We start from the raw sequence: 12,744 nt of genomic DNA, 5'->3' as shown, positions 1-12,744 counted from the left end.
ATCTCATTCCAATTCCTCTGAAAGAAAATAACTGGTAGTCCATCCGGCCCCAGGGCCTTAAGAGGTTCAATACTAAAAAGTGCATCATTAACTTCCTCAAAGGAGGGTACTTTGCACAAAGATACATTGTCTTCACTACTTATTGTACTAAGTATGACATCATCTTCAATCTGCGGGAGGGTTGGGTGGGAAGATTTGAAGAGATGCTCATAGAACTCCCTCACAGTTGCAGCAATTTCCTCTCTATTTGTTGTCCATGACCCTGTACTGTTTTGTAGCCACTGAATTCTATTTCTTCTTCTTCTATCGGAGGTTGAGATGTGAAAAAAATAAGTTTTTCTATCCCCTTCTTGGAGATAGGTGACATGGGATCTCTATTTCCAATACAATTCCTCTACTTCTAACAGGTGGTTAAGTTCAGCTCTCAGAGATAACCCTCGCATCTTTGTGGGAGCATCAACACTTTTATTTTTAATTGCCCGTAACTTCTCTTCAATGTTGTGGATTCGTTAGAGAAAGTTGCCTAGAATCTGCCTCCCTCATTGTGTTATTTGGGTTTTACAAGTCATACAATTTTGTAAGAAGGAACCTATCTCTTGCTTCCAAGTTGAATCAACTTCACTGTTAAAACCGGGTTCCTGAGTCCAGATTGCTCCAAAGTCCAAACCTTGAGCTGCCCGCATAATTGGTTCTATTAGAACTTGTTTATAAAACAATTGGCAAATGATCACTTCTGGCTGATGTCCAATGTTGTACATGAGAATTTGAGTATTTTTCCAACCATTTGGAGCAACATAATGTACGGTCGAACCTTTTCATTATCAAGTATGAACTATCACGACCATTTGACCAGGTAAAGGGAGGGCCATGGAAACCAATATCAATTAGTCCACAGGTATGAATTAAATCTTTGAAAAGTTGCATTTGATTTCTATCAGCTCTTTGCCCTCCAAACTTTTCACCTTCATGGGCTATGGCATTTAATTCTCTAATCATGAACCAAGGATTTTGGATAGGTCTGCTAAACTCTTGTAAATAGTTTCAAATAGAGCGTCTAAGTTCCTTAGTAGGACTTGTATAAACTCCAAGCATATTCTAGTTAAAGTGAGGTGGGAAATTTGAGATTAAAGCATGAATATAATTTGAGTTGCTTGAGTTAATAGAAAGAGTAATATGTTGTTTCCAACCTAACCACTGTCCCCTAGATTGACCCTTAGATGCCAAATAAAAGAAATTATAATCATATAGTGCTTAAGATTTTCTCAGGCTTACTTTCATCACATCTAGTTTCACTCAAAAAGAATAAATTTGGTTTAGCTCTGCAGAGGAGATATTTAAAATAGCGAATTGCCGATGGGCAGTTCCAAGAGAGGACAATCATGGCTGTTGTGGTGGCATTTCATAGCCTGCCACCTTGGCCCCTACAAAGAAAGAACTAGTGCCCGCACTCATTTGTTGGTCGAGAGTTTTGAGTCTTGCCTTCTCCAAACGTAAGTGAGCAATTGTGGTTCTTGTAAACAAGGATTCTGTTATTTCCATGTTGGGCTCCAAATCTGATTCAGGCTTCCTCTTTCGGTCCACTACAGAATCTTGTAATTGCTGATTTGAACTTGTGGGGTCCACTGGAAGCAGAGGAATATTTAAGGCAAATTGTCCTCCTTCACTTATTTGTCCCTTCTGGGCCTCCATCAATGCCGACATCTTTGGATTCTAAGAGGATCAAACCCTTGTCATTTGAATTCAAAAAACTGCTTGTGTGAGGGGAATCATTTGTGTGAGATCTCTCCCTCACTGTCTCTAGTGAGGGGTATTGTTAGAGACGAGGAATTTGCATATACACATAAGATTTATATAAAATAATTGGACATTGCTTTTAGGACCCATTCACTTTTAGTAAGTTACTTGCTCGGGTAAATGCAATTACTTGGGCAAGTTTTTCTTGGGAAACACTTATCTGGGTAAGTGCATTTACCAATGTTCTTTTTTAACTAGGTAAATAAGGTAATGATTATAAAAATCCATTATTAGAAGGAGCATTTTTGTCTCATTCAAGTGTTAACAACATTCCCCCTAGGTGGGAAAGCTATTTACCCACCTAGGAGATGGGTATCACTTACCTGGTCCCTACATAAATCTAAAAATAAACTTTCCCTGTCCCCACATAAATATGAAAAATGAACATGGGATTCTTGGTCAATGGGAACCAAAATCCCATTGACCAACTTTCCCCCCTCTCAAAATCCAAAAAAAGAACAACCCCTTAATGTAAAAACTTAAGTGATTAGATTGTAGGCCAATATTTGCATATGAGTTTCTTGCATTTTTATTGAGACATTTCTTTCCTTTATAGCTTCATTTTGAGATCCAACTTGTTGGACTTTATTGATCACATTTCCTGTTGTAAAAGTACTCACGGGAGAAACCTAAAGCTGTGTTTGGTTTGAAAGAAAAGGTAGGAAAAGGAAGAGAAATGTACCTTTTGTTTCAAACCAAACATAGCCTAAAAGATAATACACCTTTATGGTCAATAGTTCAGTACTTAAGTTTCTAACCATTCGCCTTTAAGCCCTTCTTACTTTCCCTCTATAAGACTTTTGGGTGAGACATTTTTCTATTTTGTTTTTGTTTTAAAAATTTTGTGGCAAGCAGTTCCTTTATCTTCTAGCTAGCAATATCTTTGCATTAGGGTGTAAAATAACATATGGACCATTGAATCAAGAAGCTTTGCACCCCAAATCATTGTTTTAAAAACCAGACTAGATTGGACGGTCAAACTGTTTGACCCAGGAATTGGTTGTGCATTTGTGTATGGTTTTAGATTAGACCAATTTTTTTTTTGAAAAAAACACCATTGAATTGGTGAGAGAACCATTGACCTAGATGGTTGAACCACTAAACCATTTGACTTGGACAGTGTTTGTGGTTTACTAAAAATATTTAATTTTTTAAGATTATTAATAGAGAAGAAAAAATAGATTGAGAGGTGGGGGAAGGATTAAGACATGATCTCAGATATGAGATCACTGAGATCAGAGAGAGAGAGAGAGAGAGAGAGAGAGAGAGAGAGAGGTGAGATCTTATATCTCAGAGAAAGAGATAAACGAGATCTCAGATCTGGGATTGGAGATCAGAGAAAGAGGTTGTTGTTGCCTTCGTTGTCATCGTCACAGGTGAATGTCATCTCTTTTCTTCTTTCTTTCTTTCTTTCCCTCCTGCCTCCTTTACTTTCTTTCCTTCTTTTCTCAACTAATGTCCACAGAGCTCTAATTCTCTCTTTTCTCATAAAAGGAGTTAGAACCCTAATATATTAAGGCGGTGTTTGGCACCGTGATCATCTCGTGGATGGGACGGGATGAACACTCATTCTGCAGGCTGTAGATGGGATCGGTCCACGCTATATTGTGTACCGGTCCCGCCCACACCCCAATTTCTCATCCACCACAAAATCTCGTGGTTAGGACCGCCCACACTTGATTTTTGATCCCCTACTTCATACTTTCCCTTAAAGATTGAAAACCTATTGTCTGTTTCACATTTTAATATTTTTGTTAATAATATATTAATTATTTTACTTAATTTTATATTTTTAAAATTTTAATGTTTTATCAATAAAATATTGTTTTAAATATTTAAAATATATTTTTTAAAATTTTAGTTATTTTACTATTGTTTTTATAAAAAAATTAATATTTATTGGTTAACATTAATCCATTGATGCATTTTTAATATATTTATCATATAAAATGCAAAAATTAGATAATTATGATTAACTATGTAGATCAAGGTTTTTGAACCGCCGTTGACTTGGATGGTCAGACCCTTCGGCCTGGGAACCGTCCAGGCAAGTCATTTTGTTTTACCCCAAACCCGGTTTTTGGCCAAAAATAGTTGAAAATGTCAACAACCCGTTGACCAAAGCGATCGAACTGTTCCGTTTTTGGGTCATTTTTTAAAATGTTGGTGTAGATCATTCATAATGTATATGAGATACATGGAATCAAAAAGTGTGGTGTGGATAGTCTACACCACGCCTATAGAACGCCACTATGGGTGTGGACTGGTCCAGTCCACATAATTTGTCCACAGTTTAGAACAATTGTGGATTGTGGTGTGGTGTGGATTGGTCCTTGCCACAAGGTGTGGTGTGGACCAGTCCACACCCACCAATTTCTCAACAACACTACAGAACACTCCCTAAATTTCAGTCTAAAGGTCAAGTCAAATCACCCAAACTGTTTGACCTGGATGGTCAAACTGCTAATCCTGAAACTTGTGATCAAAATGGTTCTGTTTTCGGTTCGTGTTTTAAAAACTTGCCCCAAATAGAATAACTTGTATATTTTAATTCAATTATATGTATTACTTAGGATTTATTTGGTTTGCATTCGAAATCAGAATTGCATTAGTTTATTCCCATTATTTTTTGGTTCAGGCAATAATATGAAAATTGAAATCAGCTAGAATGAGATGTTATTTCCAAGAGGGGGAAGAGAATGATCACTCCTTCAAATGGGAGAATGCCATTATACTAGAAATGGGAATAGAATTTTGATTCTAGCCAACTAAACAATTGAAATTGGAATAATGAATTCTGATTCTAATTCTATACCCCTATTCCGGTAGCCCTTAGATTTTAAATCCACTCACCTATGAAGGAAAATATAAGAAAACAACCTTCCTTAAGGCCTGTGCTAACTGCTAACTTCAAACTCTATTCATAGTGTGGTGTAGGAGGAAAGAGACTAATCAATGAACATGACCGGACTAATAAATTGAATATGCCAAAATAAACTTGATCCATATTAGTTGCAAATAGTTATTTTAGAAGACCCTTTTGATGTTTTTCAATCCGAGGTGGTGCACGAACTGAGGAGAGCAACCAGATAGTCTTTGCCAATAGGGCGATGCTAAGCTACAAGGATGAGGCCGCGCTTCCAGACCTATGATCAAGAAAGGAGAAGTCAGAGGCCCGGGGAATTAACCCCGGGTAGGTACTCTGACGCTCAAGTTAGTAGGAGGTAGCAGAAGGCTAGGCGAGCTAGGAGAGTGCTGGGCTGAACAAAGAGGAAGTATTGGTGTCAGAAGTCGGAATCCCTTACCTTGAGCATGGAGTATCTCTTTATAGCCGAAGGTTCGTGTCCTGGTCGGATTAGGTTTCCGGGGTTATTGGGATGAGGTTGGCCGCTGAGGTATTTGGGATAGAGTCCTATTCCCCGACGGAGTTGTCTTCTTTACTCCTCCCTTATCCGTAGTTATGCTCATCCGCATGATGTGTAGTTGACCTGACTGAGAGGATATGATGGGGGGCCACTGTGATAGCATAGCCCGACCTAGGTCGCAGAGGCCACGTACGCTGCAGAGTTGGTCGAGCTATGCTGATGTGGTCGAGCTGACTGGGCGATGACTGGGTGGCCACGTGTCTCTCAGGTCTAGCTTAGCCATGACTTGAGCACCACTCCCCCAGTTTTGAAGTTGAGGCATGAAGTGTTTAGCCGAGGTGTAGTGCAGCAGGATGCTTTGTTCCTCGGCTAAGGAACTCCAGGTTGAAGTCTAGTTAAAGTCTGGTTGAGCATTTGATCCATTTGATATGAGTGAACTTCAATCGTCGATTGTAGAACTCCAAGAATTCTAACTTCGGAATCTGAACACCTCTCCCCTAGATTTGGAGCCTAGGAGGGGGAGTGCTTGGCCAAAGTGTTGCGCGGTCGTGTAGCTCGACAGGGTGCCGAGGTGTCAAGTTGAGCTTTGAGGTCTGTCTTCCTGGTGGAGCTGAGGAAGGGCTCTCATTCCTTGGCTGAAACGGTGCATGGTCGCTTAGCTTGGTCGGGTGTCGAGGAAGGGCTTTCTGATGTCGGTGGGAGGCTGAGCTTCGGTGTTGAGGCTACTGTAATGCTCAACCATGGTGTGCCGAGCTTTGAAGTCTCGGGCTTAGCTCGGCCGAGTACTAAGGAAGGGGTTTTTGATGCCAGTGGGAGGCCGAGCTTCGGTGTCGAGGCTACTGTGATGCTCGGCCATGTTGTGCCAAGCTCCGAAGTCGGGGTCTTAGCTTGGCCAGGTGCCGAGGAAGGGCTTTTTGATGCCAGTGGGAGGTCGAGCTTCGGTATTGAGGCCATTGTGATGCTTGGCCATGATGTGCCGAGCTCCGAAGTCAGGGGCTTAACTCGACTCAGTGCTGAGGAAGGGCTTTCTGATGCCGGTGAGAGGCCGAGCTTTGGTGTTGAGGCCACTGTGATATTCGACCATAGTGTATCAAGCTCTGAAGTGGAGGGCTTAGCTCGGTCGGGTGCCGAGAAAAAGCTTTCTGATGCCGGTGGGAGGCCAAACTTCGGTGTTAATCTAAGTCACATAGCTCTGATGCCGGTGGGGGTCAATTTGAGAAATCACATGGGCAACTTCGTTGTGGGCCATTAACGATTGATTCAAGTCAGATATGCTTCTCTTATACGGTCCATAATTGAACATGTACAATACTTTTTTTTTTTTTGAGTAACATAGTTGAACACAATACTAAGCACTTAACTAATTTAATCTTATTTCTTAAAAAAACTAATTTCATCTTATTATTATAAAATCTATATTTACATTTTATTTATCAATTATCATCTATGATTATATCCTAGCCATTCTTGTTTTCTTCTCTGGGCTTTTGATAGGATTCTTATAATTGACCTAACTAGTTGGGAGAAGGATTTTTTGAGTTGACTTTTCAACGAAAAGTATGTATATTATTTTATTTTTTAATGCTTCAGTGGCATCAGATTGGCTTTATCTAACTGTGATATTTAAAACTAATTAACAATATCTAGTTTTGTATAGAATTAAGTCTCGTTTATAGGGTAAAAATCAAGGTGGTTTTAAAAAGCTAAGGTAGTTAGTTGTTGAAGAGGTGAGGCATATGCGCGTGCTCTTTGCATATGACAATTTTTGTTTAATATGTTTCTTGATTATGATAGTAAATAATATGTTTTTATAATTTTCTATATTTTTTATATTTTTATGTCTATAAAAATTATTTTTATTTGTCACATTTATTTTTGTTTATTGTGATGAATATATGACATTAGACCTATGCCCAAATGTTTTCAACATTTTGTTTTATATTTTTATTACTATTTAATTATGACATCAAGGGTTGATACATTTGACCCAAAGGATTAAGTTGTTAACTTGCCATCAAAGAGGAAAATAACTCCATTGTTGGATTGGTTTTAAATTTGTATTTTATTTCTATTATCAATAAAAATAGTTATAATTTGTCCCACTTATTTTATTTAATAAGGTTAATTAATATAGGGTTCAATAAAAGAATGAGAGTTAATATCCTAAATATAAGAGTTAATGAGAGAGAATTGAATAAGGAGAAATGTAATAATTCAAATTACATCTTGTGCCCTCCTAATTAGAGAGAGACCAAATTAAAAAATAAGGGTATTCTAGTCAAGAATATGATTCAATGAATGTTAATGAGAATTAATACTTTAAAAATAAGGCTTAATGAGAGGGATTTGGATGTGCAAATAGTGGTTGTTCAAATTATATTTTTGTCCTTACAATTAGAAAAGCCCAAATTAAAAAAAAAGGGATATTTTAGTCAAACAAAAGTTCCACACACACACACACACACACACACACACACATATATATATATATATATATATATATATATATATATATATATATATATATAACAATGATCGTGGATCTTGATCATTAGAAATACATCAAAGCTAGTTGTATTGTAGGGGTAAGAAGTCTTGAAAAAAAAGAAACTTGTATGCTTTACCTAAAATATTCAGCCTAGTCACCACAAAATGAGATGAGGTGACTCAACAATTTCTATCCATTTACGGTCATTTAATATCTTGGTGTATGCAGGGCATTTTCATCTTTTTAGTTAGATGGGTTTTAGTGGGAGAATGAAGTGGCGTGTTTATGTGACCTTTGCCATGATAATCACTGCAATCTCAACTGTTTTAGTTAAATTTTCTCTATCAAAATGCAAATTTGTCCTTTAGGCTGAGTTTGGAAGGAATACAAATGCAAATATGTAGAGTGCAAAACCTTATGTTTTGTATTATTTTGTATATATTTATGTTGTACATATTTGCATTTGTACTCTTTCCAAATTGAGCCTTAGGCTGTGTTGTTTAGGGTAATTTTGCACTCTAGTTCATTTTTTGTCTGTGTTTGGCAACATTACATTTTGGAATTGACAAATGACAGACCAATGCATATTTACATTAATAGTAAGATGTAAAAGTACATCAATAAAAAAGAAGTAAATTTGCATTCAAGTGGGATTTTGATATAAAAAAAAATGCTTTATTGGAATTCCTGTTTGCATCCATTACAATTAAAAGTCTGTTTGGTAAAAAGGTAAATTTGTCCGTACAAAATTAATCCAACTTTACAATTTATATGAACTGTATTACACTCTACATATTTACATTCACACTTATTTGCTTCATTTCCAAACATTAACACATTTATAAGTAATATAAATAGATATAGATTCGAACTTCAAAATATCAAATAAACATTAGAAACTTAAAATCATTGAACATTAGAGATTTTAAGTAAAATGTCTTTGAGCAAATCGGAGTTAGGAATCGTTGTAGCCAACCTTGTTTGGTTGATATAGTTAAGGCATGTTAACTTGATTGATCAATAGATTTTTTTTTTTTGAAATAAATCACTTGATTTGAATTAAAACCCTCGTTGAATCACTCCTGCTAGCTCTACTCCATTGGCCTTGTTTTCCTTCCTATTTCCTTTCCACCTCACAATGTATTGAAAACTCGGTTAAAGTTTGCATTTTTTTTCAAATAAATTTACAAAATTACTACCCCACTCAAAAAGAAAAAAATGCTTTAGGGCCTGCTTGGGAAGGCTTCAGCTTTGAGCAGCATTTAAGAAACTACTAAAGCTAGTTTTATTGAAAAGCTAAGTTATTAGCTGAACGAAAGTGTATTTAAGCTCTCTATGTTTTTTTTGCCAAACATCATGGTTTTCAAAACCGGACCAGATTGGAAAAACCGGGAATCGGTCACCTGACCAGTTCCATTTTTACCTGAAACCGCTTTTTTCCTCCAAACCATTGATTTTGGTCAGTAAATCGCTGAACCGGCCGATTAATCATTCAAACGATTTTGATCGTTTTTCAATTTTTATATTTTTTTGTTAGAATAGGCTGACTGTTCAGGTCGAATAATCGGACTGTTAGAACCGATAACCGGACCCCTGATCAGTTCAATCATCGATTTGATTTTAAAAACCATACCAAACATAATTTTTATACTTTCTATGTGATGCTTATCTTACAAAGCCAGAAGCTGTTGCGTAAAAGCCATACCCAAACAGGCACTTAGTTTGACCATGTGGAATATTGGAGTGAAATTTAGCCCCATAAGATTTCTGGGTTGTTAAAAGTTACAAAGATGTCACATGGTATACTTATAATTCATTGATTTACATTTGATAAAAAATATAATCTTTAACTTTTGATGTATTTAACTTTTAGAAATTCAAGCTTTATGGTGCATTTGATGCACAGAGGATTTTGTCGTAAGTTACGTTGCTGTAGATATCTGCATCCCGCAACATTAATTTTGAGACTTGACTCCCATGTTCTTTTTATCTTTAGAAGTGCATACATGAAAATTTAGTATGTTCAGATTCCAAGTTTCATTATTTTTAAAACCGAAGAGGTCAAAAGCTCATACAGGTGCTGCAAGTTATCTCTTCTCCTCCAAATTTATGGGGATTTAGCCACTGAAAAGAAAATTTACCAAGGTATTTGGATGGATGAAGAAAAATTCGATAAGGAGAGCCAAAAGGCACTATATCATAGAGTGTATCAATGGATCAATGAGAGTCTCGACGATCCACCCATACGTTGAAGTTTCAAAACTTTTTTAAACTTAAATTTAGGGAAAATTCCACTTTAGTATTGTGAATTTTGAGGGTAGTGTCCAATTAGTATCCCAGTTTTCAAATGTATCACTATGGCTCAGTTCAAGGTTTTTAAAAATGAATCTGAAACAGAATCGGTTAGGGGATCGGTTTCCGGTTAAGTGGTTCAACCGTAAAAAATAAAATTATCTAAACAAAAAACAATACAGTGCAAAATACATAAAAAAATATAAAAATAAAATACAGAAAATAAAAAAAATACAAAAAGAAACACAAAAAATTCAAAAAATACAGAAAAATAAAACCATAAAACTTCAATAGTAAATCTCTCTCTCTCTCTCTCGTTGGATGGTGGTGTACTCCATCTATTTCGTCTGAAGCAAGAAACAGAGCAGCCTCTGCTATATGGGCGGGCTTTAACACAGTGCCCTTCCAGTTGCAGGCCAATGGGGTAGTGACTCAGAAAGGGGAGATGCAGTTGACCTTGATGCCATGAGCCCTAGCTCACTACAGGCTGATCGGACCAGCCCCACCAATGTGTGGTTAGAAGTGGTGTATGAACGAGGAGCAGAGCCACTCAAGGCCGCTGCCACAGCTTCAGTGTAGACGATTGAGCCGCATATCTTTTTCTCCACCATAGCCCGATCTGCGTGCTTAATCATTGATGCCACCCCTCGCACATTCGTGAACATGGTGTTATCGAACTCTTCCATATACATCTCTAGAATGCTACTTAGAGGACCCAAGATCCCTACTGATTGACACAGGTGATTGCTGCTGCAAGTGGCTGCAACTATTATTGTCGCTAAAAACCCTTACTCGCTGCTGCAAAATCGTCGGCCGCCGCTACAAATTTGGTCGCAGGCAAGCTAGCCGTCCGCCGCTACAAGTGCTAGTCGCCGCAAGGCCTGCCAACTCTTACTACTGGCTGCAAGTTTTGCCCGCTGCCTGCAAGTTCACCATCGTCGATCACCGGAGGTACTGGCTGCCGCAGGTGGTCGATTGGGTGTGAGGGTTGAGAAGAGGGAACTCGGGAAATCCTAAAGCTAAAGGGACTAAACATTCGACTAGGTTGGGGAGAAGGTATTTTATTTTTTGTTTTTTTTTTTAATTTAAAACATTGAAAATAAAAGGGTAACCCGTGAACCGTTGCCCAGGTTGAATGGTTTAGCGGTCCGACCGCCCTGGTCAACAGTTTTCTAACTTTTTCAACGATTTTTAAAGTAAAACCGGACCTGGGGGCTGACCGGTTACTGGTTTTTCCGGTCCGATTTTCCGTTCCAGTCCAGTTTTGAAAACCATGGCTCAGTTTGGAAGGAGTACAGATGCAAATTTGTAGAGTGCAAAACCTTGTATTTTGTATGTATTTGCACTGTACATATTTGCATTTGTACTCCTTCCAAACTAAGCCTATAGTAATTAAACTTTCAAAAAAGTGTCAAGTTGGTCACTGTTGTTAACTGACCATCAGTTATATTGCAAAACTACCCTTCAAACGAAAACACTATTTATTGTCTTCTACCTTGAGATTGAACCGGTTTTCTTCAAAGAAAAAGATAATGTGTTTCAGATCTAAAGGTAGAAGACAATAACTTCATTAGTCTAGAATCTCAAACACCTCAAGCGGTTTGGTCTTGAGGTAGAAGACAATGAACAACGTTTTCTTTTGAATGGTAGTTTTGACATTTTTAATAAATAAACCGATGATCGGTTAACGACAGGGACCAACTTGACACTTTTTGAAAGTTTTGGTACTGCAATGACCTGTTTAAAAGTTCAGGTATTAACTAGACACTACCCCCAAAATTTAGGATACTAAAATGAAAATTTTTCTTAAATTTATTCCAAATTTCCAACCAGGGGCACCTGGTATGGGCATGTACAACTAAAACTAAAAAATATAAGTTAAAAATATGCTGTTAAATCTAAATTTTATTATTTGCATTAAAATCAAGACAAGTATAGATATATAATATTTTAATAATTTTAATTTACTTTATAAATTTTATTCAATGAAATTTGAATCTATCTTATCCGGTTCCATCTGATCCCTTTGCATATTTTAGTGTAGCATATCAACATTGATCTTTACAAAACAATAGATCACGGTCATACCCAAAAATTTCAAGAGATTCAGGTGAAGACATGGGTTAATATGGTGGGATCTTTTTTATAGGAAAAGGGATTTGAATTGATTAGCCTTAGAATTTGAAATGCGCACTCGATGCAATCACACTCTCTCCCCATTATCCTAGCCGAGTCATTTACCTCACTCCGGATCCAGTCCATTTTCGAGTCCATTAAAATTTTAACACGTCAATCTCTGTTCAATTGGAGTTCACATCTCAGCCCCACATCGCTTCATATCACATCTCCGCCATGTAATGGGAACATTTCCCGATGATAATACCAGTCCTGATGATGTCATTATTGGGAGATGTTTCTAATACACAGTGGGGATCTGCTATGGGGCATTATGGGGCGAAAATGTGATCTCATTCAATTGGCCATCACCTGCAACCGATTGAAACTTTATGACTTTTAATAATATTTTTAAATAAAAAACAAATGGATTATCAATAAATGGTGAGGTTGTCTTCCATTGTGGCGACGGAAGGTGAGAGAGAGTAGCATGACTAGTTCAAGTCCAAGGGGGAAGGGGATTGCTCCACCCTGATATCCTCGATCATCTTTGCCACCTCGACATCATCGGCATCTTCTCTGCTCTCTCCCTCAATCTCTCTCATTCTCTTTCTTGGTCAATCTCTCATTCTCCCTTAATTTCTATCGTTCTCCCTCAGATTGTATAAAAGAACATGAGACCAACTTGGT

General features: G+C 37.4%; 1 pseudogene; it reads right to left on the bottom strand.

The window, feature by feature from the left end:
- Positions 1 to 10,328: 10,328 nt before the first annotated feature.
- On the bottom strand, positions 10,329 to 10,631 carry LOC148854961 (short-chain dehydrogenase reductase 3a pseudogene; annotated as a pseudogene).
- Positions 10,632 to 12,744: the final 2,113 nt, after the last annotated feature.

This window comes from Nelumbo lutea, chromosome 4 (genome assembly GCF_056320005.1).
Source record: "Nelumbo lutea isolate HS-2025 chromosome 4, American lotus-T2T, whole genome shotgun sequence".
Taxonomy (NCBI): domain Eukaryota; kingdom Viridiplantae; phylum Streptophyta; class Magnoliopsida; order Proteales; family Nelumbonaceae; genus Nelumbo; species Nelumbo lutea.
The sequence above is the reverse complement of the archived record's forward strand: the minus strand, read 5'-3'. Positions and strand labels throughout refer to the sequence as shown.